The sequence below is a fragment of the Leptidea sinapis genome, chromosome 12, assembly GCF_905404315.1.
Source record: "Leptidea sinapis chromosome 12, ilLepSina1.1, whole genome shotgun sequence".
NCBI classification, from domain to species: domain Eukaryota; kingdom Metazoa; phylum Arthropoda; class Insecta; order Lepidoptera; family Pieridae; genus Leptidea; species Leptidea sinapis.
The window spans coordinates 7,735,934-7,760,746 of record NC_066276.1 but is presented as its reverse complement, the minus strand read 5'-3'; positions in this window follow the sequence as shown (position 1 = coordinate 7,760,746).

The following is a 24,813-nucleotide window of genomic DNA, read 5'->3' as shown; positions in this document are numbered from 1 at the left end:
CGCAGTTTTTTTTTTTAATTTTTAATTAAAATAATTAGACGTAGCGCTGAAACTCATTACTGCAATTAAATTATCACTCCTCAAATATGTCAATAAATTATTCCCTATTTTGATATGAATTTAGTAAATTACAGAACTTTTTACCGAATAAATTATAGATTTAAAAAGTTTTATCGTATTTTATACAAATGAAATGAGTTTAACATCGTGTCCCTTTATTAATTAAAACTAGATATTAATAATAATTTGTTAAGTCTCAAAGTGATCTCAAGTATAAAACCTTCATGTTATTTTATAGGAAATGAGGTTAATGTATACATTAAACAATTAAAAAACTGAAATTTAATTCAAGCTTTAATTCAATATTTTAAAAAATTGCAAGGTATTAATCAGTTAGTGGAGATCATTTATATAAAGTGAATATAGAATATTCTGTATCTAATTACATATATGTTTATATAAAGGACGACGAGGAGGAGGAGTGGAATATTAGCCGTATAGTTGTAACCATCTAGTAATAATAAACCATTCTACTGAGGAAGTTTTTATTAAAATCGGTCAAATAGTTTTTGAGGTTTTTTATTAAAAACAACAATACTAATTGCATAAATATAAATTTATTATTATGAGGTGTAGAGGTTAGCAAGCAACCTGTTTTGAAACTAATATAACAACTGTGTTAACATAAAATATGCTAGTATCTATAATCGCATAAATTATGTATCATCAATTAAAACAATTAACCAAAAAATAATCCTAAAGGGTTTGGCAGTTTCACACATCATTAGTAAATCTAAAAAAAACACACTTTTATAAAATTTTGGGTTTTTCGACCAAGTAATTTAAGGCGACGCTCACATTTATTCCATGGAGTTTTTAAAGGTTTATTTTCTAAGCAGCATTGCTTAAAATATACCGTTTGGTTTCCTAGAATCGAACAAAGCAATGTAAATAAAATGGCAGTATACGAGGTGTGACGACGGAGGTACTAAGTTCCGTCTATAAGCGGCAGTAAATTGAAGAAGTAACCGTCGTTTTAACCTGAAAATGTTTTATTATTATAGGTCTCTGGGCTAGGATTGAACGAAAAAATTTAGCTGCTGCGGAACGCTTGGAAGATGAGAAATATTAAAACTACATTGTTAAGATAATGATGTACATGAAAGTATGGTCAATGAGACATGGCAAATGAAATAAATTAAAAATGTAAGATAATATAGAAAAACAAAGCGTGCAAGAAGTAATCTTCAAGTAAACTTTATTCAATTACGCATAAACTAAACGCTTTTGAATCATCACTGTACATAATTCTTTTAAATTACCGAATCTACCATATGTTTGGAAAAAGTTGGGCTCGTGAGAAGAACATATAAGAAACTCAACAGCCACTCTTTTAAGTCAATAGAGTATTTTACAATGGCTGTCGTATATATAACAAATTAGTTTGAAAGGTCCACTATTGAATAATACAATATATGAATCGTGATATAATTAATAGTGTATTAGATGCATCAACCTCTAGAGCTTGAATTCATTGTTGGTGTAAGGATATTTCTTGAACATGCTAGTAGCGATTAGTGTCACAATTAGTAATCGCATCCAAAATAATATCTATCTCTAACGGATATACAGCAAGATAGAATAGGTAAGTGAATATTATATTGTTACAGTATCCAATTTAGATTGGCATGTCGTCCTTAGTTTTTAAATATTAAACCATAAGCTAACGTAGACTTTGACAAATCAAAATTGGTCACGCATTATTAGGCTGTCAAGTTTTCTATACGATAGTATTGTAGCCCGTGAGTCTTCCCTCACACGCGAGATTGTTTCAGAATCAAACAATGTTACTCCGGTAATATTTCTATATTCGCTCTCATTTTCTATTAAACATATTAATTATAAATATTAATTATTAGGCCGAGGGCCGACCTTACGTTCTTACGTTACTTCATTCTCTAATCTGACTTATTCGATTACTATTCGATTGTCTTCTCATCCACGTTAATATTTACATTTAAAATATAATCTGATTATTTAGCTTGACGGCCAACCATAGAACAATGAGTTCTCATATACGGATAAGAACTCCTTGTTACAGTATATTCTAAGTCAATACCTATTACAAAAAAGTACCAAACTATGTTTGTAATTAGCATTATATAGAACTATTTTCATGAAATAGAGTTTAACCTATTTTGCAATTAAATATTCCTGTGTAGGCTGCAGGTATAAAGTTTCACGAAAACTTGTATTCAATATTTCACCTGTGGATTTTTCAAATATGGTTACTATTCCTGATGTACACAAATTAAATTTAAATACAAAATTTGTGATTGATTTGGGACTCAAACCCGCGACCTTTATTTATTAATTATTGTTAGTTGATTAGATTTATAAGAGTAACATCTCAAGTCAATATCCTAATATGCAAATATTGGGGTAAAGCAGGTTATCAACTGTAAAGTAGATCCTGAAGATAAAGCCACAACCTAAGAGTTGAACAGAGACATATAATTTTGTTTTTTAAGACAGTTTGCGTGCAATTAAACAGCCTGGTTGCGATCACCTAATTCCGAATCTGTAGTGCCGTAGCATCCATTGGATTCAGAAATTTCAAAGATGAGTATTGGTAATTGCAGAATCTAGTTTCGATTAATCGCGGAGTATCAAAACTACTCTATCTCGATTCGTTATCATTCGCTTTAGTCGCTGGCGTACCATGAATAGTGACGTCATGCTTCCTGCAAAACCAACGTCATCAAAACTATTCATTGCGCGTTCAATACTTCACACCAACAGACTACCTTTCATGTTTATCAAATGCTGCACAAATAGAAACTCGTTTGGGTTACCTTTACTTTACTTGTTTTAAGTCCAATACTTTTATGTGTTAAGAAAATTTATTGAATTAGGCGTTACTTTGCGGAAATCCATAATTATCCAAATGTTTTGAATTTGCTTTAGTTTTAATTCTGCTAATATTTGTGTTTGTGTCGTCTCTACACGACTCAAAGTTTGAGTTTCGTGCCAGATTTTGGCGAGTCAAGAGTCCTGAGGATGCCTCGTGCAGCGGCGAAACACGTGTCGAATTGTTTAAAAGACAAATATTGGCGGAATTAACACTAAATAAAATCTTATTTGGACTTTTATGTATTGTTAAAAATAAACCTATGAAATATAAATCAAATTATTAATTATAATTAAACAGTAGGATCCAAACACGAAGAAAATTTTAACCATCAGTTAAATGAATGTAAAAAAAAAATCAAAAATAATTCAAGAATATTTTAACAATACACCCATCTGACCTCATCTGTTTAGTAAATAAAAGTTATATCACAATAAACTGTAATTGCTTTCAATAATTTTCATTGATAACAATATTTTTTTTCAATATTATAAAAATTATTACCTCTTTTGTCTTATAGGGGCTGCGAAAATCTGTTTGGAATTTTGGTTAATTTTAAATTCTTAATTTCAAAAAGGGAGATTATTTTTTGGTTACCTCAGAACTTACGACTGCGTGAACGATTTTGTTCAATGATTTTATTTGTTCTTGATTTCAGGCCTTGAATCCTATTTATATCAATAGTGATAGTATAATATATAGAATAATAGAGATCCTACTTGCATAAAGTTTCAAGTCAGAATTAAATATTAATAAGTTATGAATAAAATGGAGGCTAATTTTTCAGTAACGATTGTTCTGTCAATATATTATCGTAATTGAAAAAACAGTTCAGTCTGTTGAAAATCTTTAAAAGCCTTACTTTAATAAGATATTCATTGATGTTTTTCATTTGAATAAATGTTTGTGAATGTATCCATTGGGGTACTTTACAAACTGATTGAAAACCATAATATCATGAGTTCCATTTCCTTTGTTATTCTATTCTGTTCACTTTCAGTATTTTACGCCTTTGATAAAAATAATGTCGCCTCTGAGGCTATTTTGTTTCATGAAAGACATTTGATACTTGAAATATTAATTTCATAACTTATAATAATAAAGTATAATAATGACACACTTTTACCCAAATTATCTTGCCCTAAACTAGGCATAGCCTGCACTATAGGTACAAAACAACGATATATTTAATACAATATACTTACTTAAACATACATAAATACATATAAACATCCATTACTCGGAAACAAACATCTACATTCATTAAATAAATGTCTGCACCTACCGATTCGAACCCTGGACCTCTAGCGAAGTAGGCAGGGTCACTGACCACTGGGCAATATGGCCGCCTACTTGTTTATATCTCCAATGTTGTACTTTTCACGAATTAACATCATTCTATATTCTTTTTAAAGGATAACTTTGTTATTATACCTCATTCTAGTTATTTTTCTAGCTTTGAGCTGGTGAATACAGGATGATGACAGACGGACAGGGAGACAGACAGAATGATGTATGGACAGCGGGGGACTAGTTCCGGGGTCAGGGGTTGATCCCTTTTGATATCAATGCAAAACTGTTTTTGAATTTTATTACAATTAACAATAAACATATGTAAATAATAAGTATTATGTAACAAACATCATAAATTTTGTTATTGAGTAAGGCACCCAAAAAAAGATATTCTATACTTATAATATTATGTAGGATTATAATGCGACAATACGCCTCAAATAGTAATTAACACCATCTCACTTCACAATGCTGTAGAATTTAATTATCTTAAGATTCACTTCTTTTCTGAAATCAAAATGAATATATATGTTTAACTAATTCAATGACTAATGATTTCGATGATGTGTAACTTTGGACCTATAACTAAGATTAAAAATTTAATTATCAAGCAAGATTAACAGCATTTTCTTCTATAGCTTGCATTTTATGTCAAAATATTCGTTGTAAATTCAGATTTTACGCTGTTATGCAAATTCGTGCACGAGAAATATGTCAGGAAATCACGAAGACATTTGCGTTTCGCAGACGCCTTGAAGCCTTGTGATTTTGTAAGTATTATATGCTACCAAATTGGATGTTTATTTTACGTACCTACAAAAGTCTATAACTGATATGATTTGCTAGCGTTATATTAATATTATGAATTGTTATAATATATGAAATGTTATAAGCATAAATATTATGAATTTCAAATATGGTTGTAAAACTCAATTTATAGGAGACTCTAGGAAAATCTAGTTAATTTAATCAATTATTCTTACTTTAAGAAGTGTCCTCCCGCCGCAGCCCCTACCTCCCCTCTTGCCTTGTCACGTTGCGCGTGCGTGACACAAGCGCGGGAATAATAAGGAAAACATTTGGTATTAAAATTGCAAATCAGTTAAGGCTAAACAATAGGCCGACGTACCTGAGATTACGAGGCGAGATGGTCTGCAGCTGGGGGCCCTCACTAGTCCTCTAGGCACTCCTGGTGCTAAGGTGCGTGTTACTTCCACTCAGCGTGTATACGAAAAAGATTTATGCGTGGCGTTACACCTAGAACTTAATACGAAGCGATTAGCGTAGAACGTCCTTCTAGTTCCTTGTTTTCATAAAAAAATCTTAATTTTAAAACTTAGGGGGTTTTCTAGAATAGCATACACTATACAGGATAAACTATGATTAGCTCGACCACAAGGTGTTGCGTACAAAAGACGCTTAAATATTTGTCTTCTACTACATTTAAAACGAGTTTATTACAAAGTGCAGTTGACTATTCCTCCCACCAGATAGTGAAAAATTGTAGATAATTCATACGTCTAGATATCTGCGAACTCGTCGAAAAAGATAACGGTGAAATGTAAGCTTTACAATTGCACGCACACTAAACAAATTGAATAACGTATCGCGATTGTATCACGTATCTGTCATGCATACTAAAGTAATAAACCTGGCCTATTGTCATGCATTGTCTAACAGCGAGAGGCTCTATCTAGACGTGCTTACTGCATAGGTGTGGAATGAGCTTCCTTGTGCGGTGTTTCCGGAACGATACGATATACCTTCCTTAAAGGCCGGCAAAGCTCCTGTGATTCCTCTGGTGTTGCAAGAGCGGGGCAATCACGTAACACCAGGTGACCCATACGCTCGTTTGACCTCCAATTCCATAAAAATAGACGTATAAATTATCTAAGCCAATTAATTTCAAAAGACATGACAGAATACTTATAAGCAAAAACAGAGGATCTCGAAACAAATATTAATGTAGCTACATTCTGTATGAAAAGAGCATAACAGATAGATGTCAGATAGAAATGAAAATAGTTTTGAGTTTCATGTAAATTGTTCACTTTATGCTTTCAGAGTGAGACTGCTGAATACTGCTGGCATGAGTGGACGTGTATACTAAAAGGATCACTAAAGGAATGAATTTGATATTAACTGTAAAAGTATGAATTACAAACGGACGCCACATAACTGACAACAACGTGGATTGTGAAGGCAGCAAGGTGACGATGGCGCCAACTGAACTTTCCAGTTGAAAAGTTTATTTTGAAGCAATTTCGGTTTTGAAGTAATTTTGCAGGTGAACGAGATCAAATTATTTTTAGCTCTTATCCAAATATAATTGCGATTTGTTTTATTGTTTCAATCATTTCATCACCTTTGCAAATTTACCCAAATAAGGGTAAATTTTATTAATGTGCTTGTTTATTACAGTAGAAAAACATAAAAACCCTACCTTACACGAACTTTTATTAAAAAAATTATGAGTCCAAATTATTATCTATCCAGTTCGGAATCTTTGATCGTCATTTATACGCACCTTAGAGCGTATGATTTACTTAAAAAGTTCCATTATCCATCATATATAATAAAATATGATGGATAATCAGGGTGGTAAGGTAGAAAAGGACATCAATTAAAAATGTATATAATACACAAAACTTGTACAAAAATGAGCTGTTTAATTATAAATTCTAGAAAATAATTTTTAATCACGGAGAGTTTTGACTTACTCGTGTAAGGCATTGATTATTTGACGTTTGAGTATGTTTGTTGCATGACTTTACGTGTTATATTGTAATTGAAATGATTTGTAAAATGATGAAAATGTAAATCTTGATTTATAAGAGTGGCAATGAGTTCATTGCTACTTTTTCTCATTAGCTCTTACTTTTACGAAGTAGCGGTACATTCAATAAGAAAAAATATTTTTTTTGAGATTCATAAGTGTCATTTCCGTGACCTACATGAATAAAGTGATTTTGATTTGATTTCAGTTCATTGTATGGGATACAAGTCTTCTTATTTATTAGAAATTAAAAAAAAATCACTGAACTTTATGTCACTACTAAGCAGTGCCACACGGTTTCACTCGCGTAGATACCGATGTTATGGTAGTGGAAGGCCTACTTAGTCGAAGTAAATATTTATTTTTTTAGTTTTTATTTAATTATTGCATTATTTTCTTGAGATTGATATTTTTAAACTCTTTATATCTTTTAAAGGGAATGTCTGATTTTCACAATTTAAAAAGTATTTTACAGGTATTGAAGCGGTCTTTAATAAAATTGGATACATTTAATGGGATACGGATTAATACAGAGGTATAAATAATATGGTTTGATTACTGACAGCACTTTTAACAACTTTTAAAATCTAAAAATGTAGTTATAGTGGGATAACTACAGTAGTTGGACATATGGTATCCCGGACTTTTTTTTGATATTGATACTTTCTATAATACTGTAGAACATTTTTTATTCTATCATTAATAGTTTCCGCAGCGCACGAGATGACAGATTTTTTATGACAAATTTTTTCACACCTTGGGTTATATTATAGCATTTTAGTAGGAATCGCTATTTATTTTGAAAATGTAATATATAAGTAATAATAAGTAAGTAATAATACTAAATATGTCACTCACTGTAGATGCAGCTTTATAATGGTGAAAGAATTTTCGACATCGATCCAGTAGTTTTTGTGTGAAAACATTACAAACATACATACAAAAACACAAATCTTTCCTCTTTATAATATTACTTTAGAACTTTGAATAGAATAAACACTTCATATCAAAAAAAATGTTTTCTTCAATTTAACGTTAGTTTTTAGGTATGTATGATTAAACCTTTTTATATATGGAAGTAGAATAGCATTGTATTCTACGCAAGTTTTTTTTTATGAAAATAAGGAATGAGACGAGCAGGACGTTCAGCTGATGGTAATTGATACGCCCTGACCATTACAATCCAGTGCCGCTCAGGATTCTTGAAAAACCCAAAATTCTGAGCGGCACTATGATTCCGCTCGACACCTTGAGACATAAGATGATAAGTCTAATTTGCCCAGTAATTTCACTAGCTACGGCGCCCTTCAGACCGAAACACAGTAATGTTTACACATTACTGCTTCACTGCAGATATAGGCGCCGTCGTGGTATCCATAATGTAGCCGACATCCTATGTAAAGGAGCCTCCCAATGGTATAAGTTACAATAATAATCATAATGATAAACCAGGAAGGGTGACCTGATCATACATTACATACAGTGTGTTTCAATTATATATTTTCCAACTTTTTTCTCCATATAGTAATATCTCGCTCCAAGAAAGGTGTCACGCCCCGTTTATAACAGAATTGTAAATCAGGTGTGAATACAAATTGTATTCAGAGGCGTGAGGCTCGCTCGTCGACTAAGAGCAAACTCTTTCACTTAACTGTGTCGTCTACAACGGTACCGGAGTATATAAAATGTGGGACACAATTAATAATGGCGTAGTGTTATAATGTCGTTGCATTTTGTTCATTTAAAACTCTTTTTGAAATCATCTTTACTGTGTAAAATTATTGTTGTTTATTAACAATTTGCTTGAAAGCGTTTCTAAAGTATTCAATGCTTTAAACTGTAAGTATGTAAACTGGAACATACATCTTTCATATAATTGTCACGTTTTTATTTTAGGACTATCTAGTAGTTAGCTTCCTTGCCTCACTTTCTTGAGTCAAGTATCACTCATGTTAATTTTAATTGATTAATTAAGATACTAAGATGACATAATATAATATAATATGTGCAAATTAATCCGATTATATATTTTTTTTATGTAAAGGCTTTCATATGATCATTCAACTGTACATCAAATAATTTCTCTACTATTTGTCTCAAAATCTCATAAAATGACCAATATTGTCTCCACTAATACAAAATTTATACTTTACTGATATTTTTGTAAATATATTTAAAGACTGCTTGTATGTAGTTTATTAACTCAAACTAAATCATAACTAACATGATGCCCTCTCGTTTAATAGTAATTTAATACTAGTATATACTCGTATATAAAATGATAAAATTTTCTGCATCGTTTGTTGTTTTGTGCATAAAAAATTTTTGCTTATATCTTGTAACAACTCAAATTAATTTTTGTTATTTTGTCGCATCGTTTAGGAAGGGCTTTTTCAATATTTTGATATTTCTTTTCCAACGACGGGGGCTTACAGAGGATAAAAATACACGATAATCTCTGGGGAACTGATATTACCATAATATTTATCAGTTAGCTCCAGTGAGATTCCACTGAGGTTTTTTATCAATAATGACTTATAAGGCTATTATTATAAATGCTGTAGGTTTCAGTAAATTGTAATTAACGTTTATTTTTATGATTGAAGTCTTTGGTCAAAATAAAGAGTATCAAATTAAATTATGACTTTGCAATAAAAAAAATAATATATATATATTCCTGTGACCTATACGAATAAAGTGATTTTGATTTGATTTGATTTTTATTTGAATACTGGAAGCATAACCGCGATGACTATCCATCGCGGAAATGCTGTCAGAATTCAAAGCTATCTTAGCTTATGACTACATCTTAATACAGTTCTACTTTTCAACTTACCTAACTAATTGAATATATAAAGTTTATATATTATATAGGTTATATTTTGATGAATGTTAGTGGCTCGAGTTGTTGACTCCACAAGGTTTGCTAAGAAATAAAATATATTATATTCTATTGTGACGTAGAGAATAAATTGCTGTAAGTAACATTTAACCTTATGTAGTAAAAATGCTGCTCTTGATATGTAAATAATATATAATGGTTGTAAATTTTAACAGTAGTTATAAAATTTTGGTGCCTTATTTTTTGAATAGGACTATATGGCCACACTTTTAATAACTAGAACTACTTTAAAGTACTACTGGATAAAAACTATTTTAATACTTTCTATGAAGAATCTATAAAAACTTAAGAAAAGCTAAAATATGCTGTTAAAACATTGAAATATGACATATGATTATGCGAAATAAGAAGAGGAAAGGAAAGTATTGAGCTATATTATTATTATTTTATATTTTATTATTTGGATCAAATGGAAGGAAATGAGTGGGACTGTTATTAGAAAAAGATCTCGCAAAAAATCAATGGGAGGCTTCTTAGCACAGGATTCAAACGGTGGGTACCTCAGGGGCGCCTTAATCTGCCGCGTTTGATTTTATATAAGAGGGGGCAAAGTGGCAAGAGGCTCACGTGGTGTGGAGTGGTGAGGAAACCAGTATGGACATCTGTTATATCAGGGGTCATGATATGAGTTGCAGGCTTAGTGGGAATGTGTTTATTTATTAAATGTTTCATGTCTGTGTGTATATGTGTATCAAAGTCAAAGCATTCAAATGAGTATAACAATGTTTATTTACAAAATTTAGAATATTAATTCCAATATCGTTATCATTCAAATAATCTTGCAGATGATAATTTATAGGCCTCAGATGTTTTTATTTATTTTTTACGATACATTAAATTTTTTTAATAGGTAATATTTTAATATCATTTGGGAGTTTATTATAAAATATAACACAATCCACTTTAAAAGATTTAGCAATTTTACGAAGCCTAGTAGATGGAATTGTGAGTTTATATTTGTTTCGAGTATTGAAGATCCCCGAAGCTAGTGAATTTATGGGGCTAATGAGACTTAACATTTAATTTGGGCGCAGTTACCACAGTAATTTTGAGCTTACATCAACCCTAAGCGGTAAAGCATTGATATAGGCGGGTCGTATCACTATTACACTACTGTATATGAATGTTTTGCTTATCTCTCCACTTTTTTATAAAAAATGATGACCGAAGTTCTTGTCTTTCTTTAAGCTGAAAGTATAATAGAATAAATGTGCGGGTTCGAATTTTATTTGTACGCAAATTGAATCGGCCGTAAAGTGCGCCTTGATGGAGCCAACGTAACAAACTGATCGAACCAACTTATGAGTTTCATTTCCTTCGTAGATCCATTTATGTTTACTTCCATTACTTCACGCCTTCGATACCCATAATATTATTTCGTGTGTGGCTTTTCTGTTACTTGATTGAAACTATTAGCTTTGTGAATCATTTTATATACTAAGCTAACATATTATATCCTCTCATTGATATTTCAAACCGAATATAATTAATATTTTCTCATAAGAACATTATTATCACTACTAATAATACTAATAATAATAAAAAAGAAGCCCTTTGAGTTTGTTGCGCTCGTTCTTCTCAGGTCTGAGGCATACCTTTTGGAATGGGTGGTAATTTTTACCTTTTAATAAGTAATTTTATATCCTATTTTGAATAAAAATATTTGAATTTAAATGACAAAAACTAATGTGTATTTATTTATTTGTTATTTTTTAACACTTCAACTACAGAACAGATCTTCATCAAATATAAAAACACAGGTTAAGCTAGTCGTAATTTTCATGGTTCCATACTAGAATGATAAAAAAATAATAATAAAAAAACAACCATCTTCAAAAACACTATTCCAAAACAATAGATACTTGTAATATGCAATAAAATGTATTAAAATAATTGCGTATTTTTATACAATCAATTAATCTCATTCTAGTTACGATTATTGTTATTTTTGGAATCGGTGTCCTCACGCCGCGGCCCCGCTCTCGCCTCTCGCCTCACGTCGCGCGTGCGTCTCAAGCACATCTCACCTATAAAAGGCCAAAATACTAAGATACATATTTCTAATACCACTATAACAAGGACTTAGAGTAAAAAACCAATATATCAAATATACAAAAATACAAAAGTTTCTTAAAGCGCCCTCTCTTGTTTATTTTTTGTACCTTCCCTTAGGTATGGAACCCTTCAGGTACAAGTCCAGCTCGCGCTTGCTGTTAGATATGTTCTAATAACAAACACTTTGTTAACAAAGCTTAGTATTGCTGTAGATTGTATATTGAATTCAAATTATAACGCATTGTTAACGAGACCGCATTTGTGTTGTACGTTAACTGCTAACAGCTGACTTGCAAACAATTTGCAAGTTGTCGACGATCAATGTAATACAATGTGTAGTATATTACCTAAAATAATTAATTAATGATGTTAATTTGTTTTAAGCGAATTTCTATTTAGCAGTATTTACCTGAAAATGCATTAATTTTAGCGCGTGATCCCTACTAATATTATAAATGTGAATGTAAGTTTTGTTTTACGAGGAGCTACTGAACTGATTTTCATGAAATTTTGTTCAACGATAGGCTTGAGCTTGGGAAAGAATATAAGCTATATTTGTTATAGCATTATTATGCTCATTATTATCACTCACACCAATATTAGATGATGTCGTTGTATCATATGTGATGACTCATTCCGTCATTTACTCTCGTAAAAACTATCTTCAGCTAACATATTAAATCTAAAAACCTATCCAAAAAAAGTGTAATAAAAATATCACGACGTCAAAAAATCAATTTTTTTCAAATATACAAACTCGATTCAATTTAACTTTTTTTTAACAATACTGGAATTGAAATGTAACTAAAATATTTATTTTATGTAAATACAGGTATAGATTTTTTTTTCAGGAAATTTTATGGACCCGTTTCTTTTAAACAATTATTTTAAAAACATTATAAATCCTCGCACACCATTAATTGTCGATCAGTTGCCGAGCGCGTAAAACGAATAGAATGAATGGGAACAGAAGAGGCCCTGTCTTTGCTCGTCAACGAGGTTATCTTTAAAATAACTTACTAACACGGACGAGTAAAAACAGAAGGACTCCGCGCAGTGATATTAGCAAGTAAATCACCGTTATGCTAGTGTGTGTGCGGTCGGGAGATACTAGTTGCACAATCAATCTCCTTTAAATAATCATATATGGCCACAAATACTAATATAGTATCGTTGTACACTTTTTCACAATGCAACACGGCATTTTTAAAATATTTTATTGAGACTGAATTGCAATTGCAAACTGATCTGTCACAAACGTTGACAATTCTTATAATGGCCGCCTATCGGCCTATAGTAGTGTGAGTGTGTGCGTGAGACTATGTATTTACACGTTAATCGGCTTCTTTTTGTGCTACACTGCTAATTAAGGTGACACGGAGTCCTTATTTTTAGTAGTCCGTGCTTACTAATTGTAATAGTTTAATATTGTAATAGGCTTCAAGTACAACACGAAAGGTGCCTAATTAAACATTACCTACTGATACTACTACTAGTCACTTAATATGGCAATTGTTTAGTGATTAACGAAGATATTCAAGACCACACATTTAAACTATTTCATACACCAGTATACTACAAGTAGCATGATCTTTGGCCACAGTAGAATTTGTTATGTCTGTTGCAGTAGAGTTTGTAGATAATTTACACAATACCTTAAATATGTACACATACAATATATTATAACTTCGATATTTGCACAAGTTTGCTTTAAGTATGAAAAATATAATATCTCAATCTTCTTTGTGAGTCGGTTCTCAAACTGTTTTCAAAATAACATTATTCATATCAATAACATTATTTAATGGGATATTTATCATGATAAGTATCTATTCCTACTCTGTGTCCTGTTTAATGAATTTTAAGGTTCTCTGATTTTTTATGGTTATTTGAATTGTATTGCTCACTCAAAGTGAAAGAGAGAGTAGATTGACATATCTTCTAATAACTACTAATCACTCAATCAAAACTACATTTACGTAAGACGTTTGAAATAAGTTTCAACTATCGGGAAAATACAAAAAAAGAATTCTGGTAAGTATTCTGTTAAAATACGATTAATAACGTTCTAAGCTATGGCTGTTTAAAAAAAATATTATGCCTATTACTAACCGTTTAGTTCAAAAATTAATCAGAATACATAAACATCACAATATGTTGTTCAAAAGCTCATTTAAAGTTTAGATGAATGATCAACACAACTTTTGGAGTATTGGTTGGGATGTATTGGATCATTCATTCTATAGATCGTCAGGGTTTAGCAAACCAGGAAATTGGAAAACGGTATGTTTTGCTAAATTGATCGCTCCATTTCAGAGAAGAAATTATTTCTATAACAATGACATTTAATTATCAACAACACGAAGCGTATGTTACAAAATTTGAAAAATGGCCTTGAGTGTCCAGATGCCACGCAAACAAATATCTAATAGTTGCCATTATAAAAAAGTTATTGTTCTTAGATAGTGCGGTATCTAGTTGGAGCGCAGCGTAGAATAATCCTTAATCTTAGCTCTCAACGAACAGCTTCTTATGGAGTTAAAGTTATAGCAATACGGTAAGTGAATTGAATATTGAAACATCGCGAATATTGAATTAAATCTTAACAAATTTTTAAATTAATTTCCATAAATGAAATGAACCCGAAACATAAATGAGAACCAACGCTTCCGTTTTCATTGTAGATCTGAGGTTACTTTGTATTTCGCTTCCAATTGTCGATGTCATAAATTTCCGCCACAAAATTTCCTGAAAATGTTTATATTAGCAATTTTTACGGATATTGGATAAGAGGTAGAGGTATGGTGTTTTTAGTATGTTATTTTGAGATAAAGCTGAACCCAAAAGGTTCAATTTAATTTCAATAACCATTAATCGAATGATTGAATTTTGAAAAAGGATTCTGTTAACTGCACTAATTTTGATAATAGTATTTTCTTTAACACGAGTGTTACACATTTAAATAAAACAATTTTTAAATGATCAAAACGCGTGTAATTGTAATTGTGTTTTTTCGTTACATTTTGCGTAACTGTTACATTTTTTCTGTTATTTTAGTTTACTCGACGTTTCTTAACCTTTTCAGAGCACGTCCCCGGTATAATCCCCATTGTATAGTTAGGCCATAGGCACGGTGGATGAATTTTGTTGTGTGACTGGAATGGATGATTGTTATTGTCTCTAACCTCCTAAAAAACCTCACTTGGCCGCTGGGTAACGCCGGTTTCCTGTGTGAATCCGGGCGCGTTAGCGTACTTATTTTTTCCACTTCAAATTCTCCAAAGTCCTATTAGTCATCTCTAACGTCTGTGGACCTCAGTTGTCCCTATGTTTTAATAATTTTCGGCCTAGTGCAAATAGCTACTAACACAGCACAGCTGCCCTTCTTTTATAGAAACGTGTTAATACTATATATAAAACTGTCCTTCTTTTATAAAAACAAGTATAGGTATGTTTAGGTAAGTATATGATGTATTTTCAACTATGAATATGCAATAAAAGTAATAATGATTACAAATAATAAGAAAAATAAGTAATATTCTCTTATATTCTAATTAAATAAAAGACTTTATGAAGGATTAAAACGCGTGTAATTGTAACTGTGTTTTCCCATTACCAACCCGACGTCTCGTGACCTTTTCAGAGCACATTTTCAGTGGGACTGCTGATGAAATGAGTCAAGATAGTATTTGTCATAGTTGTCATAATGAAGTTTAATGCCATTTGTTGCCTCGGAGTTGGTATTTGCTATAGACAGATGGTTTTTGTCAAAATTTACTGACAGTGTCCTCTATTTTTTTGGTATGTGTAGTTTTGGGTTTTAATTTAGAGATTATTGGATCCCAGGTGTTAGATAAAATAAGCCCGTCTTATCTTTTGCAATTTGGTTGTTTTTTAATTTCAATGGCTTCACGTACCAGTCTTGGAAGGAATCTATTCTCTTTTGCCAAATCTTTTAGTTTGTCGAAGCAGATGTTGTGGTTTGGACGGTCTGTTATTTGTTCACATACAGCTGAATAAGAGTGACGTCTGTGTTTAATATCCGCAACGTTTTCTTTAAGTCGGCTTTTTGTTTTGCCCAATGCAAGACAGGCCACAGTCACAGTCGAGTTTATAGACACCCGCATCTTGCAGTGAAATTTTAGTGGACTCAAGAATTACTGGATCTTCTTGAGTGGCTTCATAATAGTATTAATTGAAGCTCGTTTTAGGATCCTGCTAATTCTGTCTGTTTACATATGGCAGGTAGGCAGGTTGACGTGGCACCGTTGATGCCCTAAGCCTGACGAGGTGGCTGCAGTTTGTTCTCATGGCGTATATTCTTGGTATGCTGTAGCTCCTGGAGATGGTCTGCATCAGATAGGCGGTGGGCTCTTTGAAATAAAAAAAAATTACCGACCGAAAGAATTTGTGGTGGGATTCACCGTATAGGTGGGTTGCTTTTCTTTAAATTGTGTTGCTTATTGAACCGTCTGCTTTGGAAATAACTACCTGATTTCTACCAATATACATTAATTATTGTTAGTTTATTTCAGTGGGCTATTAATCCCAAAAATATATAAGTGAGCACTCCGAAGGGATTTTTGGTGACTTGACCACCTAAGGATTAGATTAAGGGATGAACGTTTGCATAAAAGTTCATTTAAACACACTCTCACACCTTACTTATCAGTCACAACGCACCCAACACACACATATATCTTATTTCGTAGTATACATACTTCTTAGATATACTTCTTAGTAATTAGAATATGTTTGATTGCCTGTATATAATTTAATAAGTATTAATAAGCTATGGAAGAGCGGAGTCTTCTAACACAGGCGCTATAGTGCTTAAAAGGAGGCTCCAATCATGAATATTGATTTATGTACATACTTGTTAAAGAAAATAAATATTTTGTATTTGTACTATTTTCAAAGTAGCGAGGACAAAATTACATATACCTTTTTCTAGTCAGAAGGACCATACATCGACATTTAAAAAAAAAAATACTCCTAAAAGGGTAAATAAATCGTTAAAATATTTTTGGGCAGTTGACAATTTTGAAGTATTTTTTGAAATTCAATGCTTCTAATATAAAGTTTATGTAATAAATGAAATATTTTAAGTGGGCAGAATAATCGTTACTGAATGAATGATTCAATCTCATATTGAAGCCAGTACTCGGAAGATATTTGTCGTGTTATTCCGAAAGTACCGCGTCTTCCATTTTGCGGTATAAAAACTATTGTATCGAAGGAAAACTAATTTCAGTGCTATATTTGATTCCATTGAATTCTCCTGAACTTAAAGTTTAATCAAATATAAATATATACTGTGAGTAATAATTGTATATTTTAAATCTAATATTAATTTAATGACGTATGTTCGTAAAACGGTAATGACAATTTATTGAAATTGAGAACTATCATGGTTGTTGCCTTTGATGATGACCAAAATGTTTCATCAAAGTAAAATTCAAATCAAAACCACTCATTTATCTATTGGGACAAAACTTTATATTATTTCTGTCAGAGTAAGTGATGTTTAAAAATTATATGTTAAGACTAGTTTTTACCCACGACTTCGTCTGCGTTGAATAGTTACTTTGGGCAATTTATTTTATCACACAGGATACTTTTCAAGTTATATACGTACAAACTGCTCTTTACGCTCTTCTATGATACAGCACATATCCCTTGTTATTGAACTATTTCATCCTCATGTAGGTCAGTTTCAAAAGTGTTCGAACAAATGTGTATGAATTATTTCTGATCAAGTGCCTAAAACCGAGGTTTTCTTCTATCTTCGATAATAAACTGCCATCCTCTATTTCAAACCCTCCAATATTTTTTTTGTAATATAAAAGTAAAATGTCCTTCTTCAAGCTCTAGTCTATCTCGATTCATCAAAATCGGTTCGATGGTTCGGTAACAAACAAACTTACATTCACATTTATAATACTAGTAGGGATTAAAAGCCCAAGCTTCATTATTTTCTTAGATAAGTATTTGATGCATTTATTTTTATTTGCTAAAGAACCTTAAACGTTATTAATGAAGGTTCTGAACTAGTGAGAAGCTTCATAGCACATGATGCCGGCTAGAGCTTGGACCCTTTTTCTGATGTCCGTATTTCGGTCTGTCCAATAGTCCAGACAAAATTATTTAGGAACATGGAGGTCAATCAAGTTTAATAACTTCTAAATCTATATAATTAGAGACCTGACTGATCAATACTAATTTATTGCTAATGTAGCCCCATTGAATAGAAACATAAAATAAAAACTCATAGATTAATTTATAAGAAAATGAAAGTAAAAGAATACCTAAGAAAGAGGAAAGATCGTAGCACGATAATAAGTTAAAACAAAGTTTTTACATTTAAGTTTCTTTATTAAAGACACGCCTCTTAATTCTTAATACAGCGAAGGAAGTGCTTGATAAACTACGTTTATGAGGCTTATAATTAATGCTATGTAGCATTTAAAAAATCTTTTTAATTATTTTATATGATAGTGGTCAGGGCTATTATATTAATATATACGTTCAAATATATAGTTGACTAGCTGACCCGACAGACGTTGTTCTGTACATAATAAATAAAATACTGTATTTTATGAATTTGTCAATAATATTTCACAAAATCAAGAATTATTTCGTAAATATGCTCCCTGTTGTTACAGTGAAATTGTTTCACAGCAGAACTTTCAAACGGTGCGTTAATAAATTCTCTCATAGAAAATGGATATGTGATGGATCCCAAATAAAAATAAAAACTATCATATCATTAAGTTGGACTAAACTGCACTCCATGAAGTTTTCCTATTAAAATCCGTCCATAACTTAAAGAGTTCACCAGAAACAAACATCAGGACACTGGATTTATATTTAAATATATATTAAAATAATGTTTCACAAAGTTAAATAATTTATATTCCTCCTTATTGTAAACTAACATACGATTTTTATAGGACGCTGGAGGAAGAGGGATGGCGTGGATGCTTCTCTGCCAAAATGTCGAGCCGTGGTTAGGGCAATTACCAGGCAACACCTTGAGTCTAAAGGTAATGAACAAAATCGCCAAGACCGTATTATTTAACACTAGGTGAATATACTCGTATTTCTAAAGTTACCAAAACTACCGACATACTCCAAATGATACCGAAACTGAAGTGGCAGTGGGCAGGGCACATAGTTCTACGTACAGATGGCCGTTGGGGCAGTAAAGTCCTCGAATGGCGACCACGTACCGGAGGACGCAGTGTTGGTAGGCCCCCCACAAGATGAACCAACGATCAGGTCAAGATCGCCGGAAGACGTTGGATGAGGGCACCGCGCGCAGGCCCGATCGTCGTAGAAATCTTTGGGTAGGCTTTTGTCCAGTAGTGGACGTCTTCCGGCTGATGATGATGACCGTATTTCTCGTTCCGGGAGTAAGAAATGAAACAGTATTTAACAAAAACAGAAGTGGAATCATTAAAACAACGGTAGTTTATTTGAAACATGGAAATTCGATCAAAATGTTAGTCATTGTGATGTGTCATTCAGGCAACGTGTGTTGAAAGCAGAAATAAAATTGAGCATGAATCAAAGTGACACGATATTGTTCGAATTGAGCTCTGTATGTAGAACTGTTGAACATAACAATAAATTATTATTTACCGCACTGTTCAACTTAAATATTTACTTAGTTTTTTAGTATTATTTTTTTTTATGATAATAATAAGGGGCGAGACGAGAAGAAAGTTCAGCTTATTGTAATTGATACGTTCTGACCATTACAGTGCAGTGCCACGCAGGATTCTTGAAAAACCCAATAAATCTGAGCGGCACTACAACTGCACTAGTCTCCTTGAGACATAAGATGTTAATGCGCGTTAAAAGTTGAGCTCGTAAGAAGAACGTACAAGAAACTCAGCGGGCTTTTTTTTATAAAAATATGGATAATTTGTAATATTGTACCATAAACATTTATAATTAAAAAGCCTGAGGGTGTCCGCGAGAGAATATAATATGAAAAGAAAAATAAATTACGGGTGATCCGAGGTCGGGAAGTTGAAAGGGGGGTTAAGGTAAAAAAACGGTATATCTCGATTTCCGGCAAAACTGCAAGTTCTATTGAAAAAGTCAAATGGCAAATTTGGAGGTAATAAAAAGACCTTTCGTATTTACAATTTATTCATCTCTACTTTCCGATAGTGTAAAAAAAAATTACAATGGTAAATGTAAGGTAAATTTTCCCAATAAAAGGCGTTATTTCGTAGCAGCAATAATATCAATACCATTAATCAAATCTATTTATAAATGTACAAAGGATATTAATTTAGTGTTACAGTATCCATTTTTTTTTTCAGTAATATTTTAAATGGGTAGTATTTCGGCGTTCAATAAGTGATTTTGAATCCTATTTTGAATTAAAATATTTGAATTTTAACTTAATAGAACTTATATATTATTCAGTAAATATGGCAATAGCTTTATCAGACTTTTGTTAGTAGCCAATTAGATATTAAGTCCATGGCGTACACAATTTTGCTAAGTATAGTTATTTAAAATCTACTCATTTTTAATCTTAATTCCCCTGAATTTACCAAAGGTTACGTAATTAGTCTGTAGGACAGTTCATTGCCGACGCCAGTGCAGTCATGGTTATAGAGTAAGTGCTCTTCAATCACACATCCGAACATAATGGGTTTGGATATCAAGTTGAGTACAAATTTATTCAGAGATACGTGGCGCACTATGGGCTCCCAAATTTAGAATTAAAAATACTATGATTAGTCGAAAATGAGTTAGTTGTTGTTTCAAAATATATAAAAAAAAGAAGCCCGCTTAGTTTGTGGTTTTTATGTAACAAAGGTATGGGCCTTTTGGTTGGTGGTTTGACTTTAAATGAGTGATTTTATATCCTATTTAAATATTTGAATTTCAAATTGAATTTCTCAAAGTAGTTTCCGTTAGCAATAATGTATACCAATTATGAAATCATAATATTTTATACCACTCCTGAGTGGTCACTTCAGATATATGTTTTTATACTCATCAACAGCCACTTTTGGTGGAAAATAAGTATTTGACCACGTAAATATATTTTTTTTTAATTTTAGGAACATAGAGTCGGTCCACAAGGTCGCGAGTAAAGACTTATTAAAGGCAAGATGGCTCATAACTATTTGTTACCTTAAAAACTAATTATTTTGTGTACATGTTATTTTAATTATGATGAAATAGACTCAATATTAAGCAAAAAATGTCTTGACATTGTATTTTTAATTAAAGAAAAACGTACGCTCTAATACAGACTGAGACGACTTAAGAAGGGAAAATCTGAAACTTTAGAAAAAAACTAAAAAAATCTGTTCTTTTTATAAATAGGTAAGGCCTTCTAGTATAATAATATTGAAATGTCTTTTAATCTAAATAAACAAACTAAGCAAAGAATACAACAGACTACAACGTAAACGTCATAGATGCTTATTTTAAATTAAGTTACATCTCAAAACATAAGCTATTTAACAACATAATATGTTCCATCAAAATTTATTCAGCAATTTAAGTGATTGCTTAGAATAAACAGACAGGCGGAATTTAAATACAAATTGAAAGGCACAAATAAAAAAAAATGTAGTCTAGTATGAGATCCGTATAAACCTTAATATGTATTAAGTAAATACATACCGTAGTTCTGTATCTTAACTCTCCATCTCATATTTTATGTGTCACTATAAAGTATTCCTTAATTAAGTAGAAAAAACATACAGTCTTTTAATGTAAACAATAATATATATGCACATTATAAAGTTACAAATTTCCTTGGGAATTAAGCATTCTGTTACGAATGAGATAATTTCAGAAGTTAATATTACTTCCTTAATGTGAGATTTTGACTGGCAAAGAAAGATTAAATGAGGCTTAAGATTTATTGTTGCAATATTAGATAAGTCCTGTATCAATGGCATAGGCAAATTATTTAAGTTAAACTATATGACATTGTTAATCAAAAATTGTAGATGAATACTTTATGATCAGAAATCATGTAATAAAATAGGTAAAAGAAATAAGACTTTGTAACATAGAAGCAATGAATATAAATATAATATTAAAATACATAATATCATGAGTTTTCTTTAGAAAATGGAAATAACTTGCAGATTAAGTTACGGTATCAACTATAGTAACATTTACCAAAAACGTTTTTTTAACAATTCTTTCGAATTGCGTGATACATTTGTTTTGAAAATATGCTGGGATCTTGTTGTAAAACTAAATACTTGCCCCACAAAGACGAGACTGACATTTATTTGCGACGTTCGCTGTATTTGTCAGTCGAAGCAGCAGCCCTAGTACCAACCAAGCAGTTACTTGGGCATGAGAATGAGCAAAGTGTCGACGGAACTTGCGTCTCATATTTTTTTTTTATAATAATAATAATAATATTAACACACTTTTACACAAATTATCTTGCCTCAAACTAGGCATAGCCTGTACTATGGGTACAAAACAACGATATATTTAATATAATATACTTACTTAAACATACATAAATACTCATCCATGACTCGGAAACAAACATCCATATTTATCATATAAATTATTGCACCTACCGTGAATCGAATCCGGGACCTCTAGCTTAGTAGTCAAGATCACTAACCATTTGGCTATATCAGTCGTTGCTATTATTATTCTTTTTAATTTAACTTATTTAGTTATTTATTATTTTATTTTAAATTATATTGATATATTTTCATAATTTATGATAAGCCTCTTCAACCACTATGTTATTATAAAGTTTATCTCGAAGTTTTATTAGCTGTAGTAGATAAGAGTGAAAACAACAAGATCAATTTCACCAATTGTCAGCTGTCTGAGACAAATTTGAAGGCCAACGTTGGATGGATATACGATACGGTACGGTACGGTACTTAGATTATATATACGGTAGCAAAGAATATATATTAGTACAAGGGATCTGTGAAGTAAGCGACAACAAAGCTCTCGCATGCTCGCTGGTGAGTCTTGACTGACTGGCCTACTCTGTAGAGGCCGCGGCACGTACTTACGATTTCGCTACCTACACGGGGATTGCGATATGCCTGACTTTAGATAGACTGTGAAAGCTATGAAAAGGTCGACAAAAAAGCGGCGAACTCTTAAACTCTATTTTAAGTAAACATACACATAAAACAAAGTTATTGGCGTATCAAGAGTGTAAGACTTTGTTACGCACGCTAAAGTAATAAACTTAGCCTGTTGTTATAAGTTGCCTCAGCATGAGGCTCTATCTAGGCGTTTAAAGTATCTAAAGTCTATGGCTATCCACATATATACAGATATCACAGCTACTTTTTTTCATTGTTGTATTCCCGTTCAAAAAAGCAAAATTCAGTTACATTTGGTCTCTTAGGATTTTTTAAGGTAGGATATTCGTTAAAATATTTTCAGCAGGTACTGAGAATCGTTAAATTGTTACCAGTTGTTTGCCAGTTATTCAAAAGGAAATATTGCTCATTTAAATGTCCGGATTCAACATCGCCTTTGCAATTACAAATCCACAAAGCTTCTTGCTATGGCAGGTTTTCAAACGCGGACATCGCGATTCGCGATAAAGTGCGTCTTGAAAAGGAATTATACAAGTTGACGTTGTTTATATTGGGCACTCGAAACAGTACCTATATCTTATTGTTGAACAAAGCATGTTTGACAATTCATGTTTTGTTTGCTTATCTTAGTAAGCCAAAATATTTTACCAGCATTACAACCGCCGATAAAGGGCTTTGGGAAAATATTATTTTACTGAATTGAAATATTATCTATGGGTAGACATTTTGCCAGGCGGTTGAGGAAACTGATGGCTTACTTTACTTTGTAACAATATTATGTAGTAGGGGAGTCTGTGTGAGTTTACAATGGAGACACTAGCTATTGCTGATAAAATCTTTGTATAGCTGAATATTGAGTCAAAAACATCTTAAAATACTGCACGTTGCTCCTACACTCTGATACTACACCATAGCGTTTGTCAGATAATTTGTTCTCAGTTCTGTTTAGTTATTTAAATGGTGTTGTTGTATATGTATAGTATTAAACAAGTTGAATAAATAAAAGGCTAGGTCTAATTCATACTTGTAAAATAAAAATATTTTTATAATAATTAAATAATACACAGATTAGCTGTTTTTATGTAAGAGATGACAAACGAGCTTACCTGGTGCTAAGTGATCACCGCTGCCCACATTATCTTGCAACAACAGAGGAATCATAGGAGCGTTGCTGGCCTTTAAAGAAGGTGCCATGTCGGCCTTTAAGAAAGGTGTACGCGCTTTATTTAAGGTACCCACGTCGTCGCCCGAAGACACCGCACTAGCAAGCTCATTCTACAGCTTGGTTTTACCTGGAAGAAAGTTTTATTTTTTATTTTTTTATGGATTAGGAGGACAAACAAGCGTACGGGTCACCCGGTGTTCAGTGATCACCGCCGCCCACATTCTCTTGTAACACCAGAGGAATCACTAGAGCGTTGCCGGCCTTTAAGTTCATTGAAAACCGCACTGTGGAGGAACGCCACACATCCAGATAATGTGGATGATATTCTTATTTGTGGCGTGTCGTGCGAAAGTGCGGTATTTAAGTTTACTTCAGTGATTTTAATTTTTTCTTATACATATAACGGCATAGTTACCATTACTAATGTCCCTCCACAGACCGCCTCTCTCACATGTGTTAATTTATTTATCGAGAAGATGTTCTACTTACATGCATACTTTGACTTTCATTTGTGTGTTATATTCTACTCTTTCAATGAATATATTGTATTTCAAATATTAGGTATTATAAATGTACATAAATTACTTGCACAGGATGACGAATATTACATAAACAGATTGTTCAAAACAT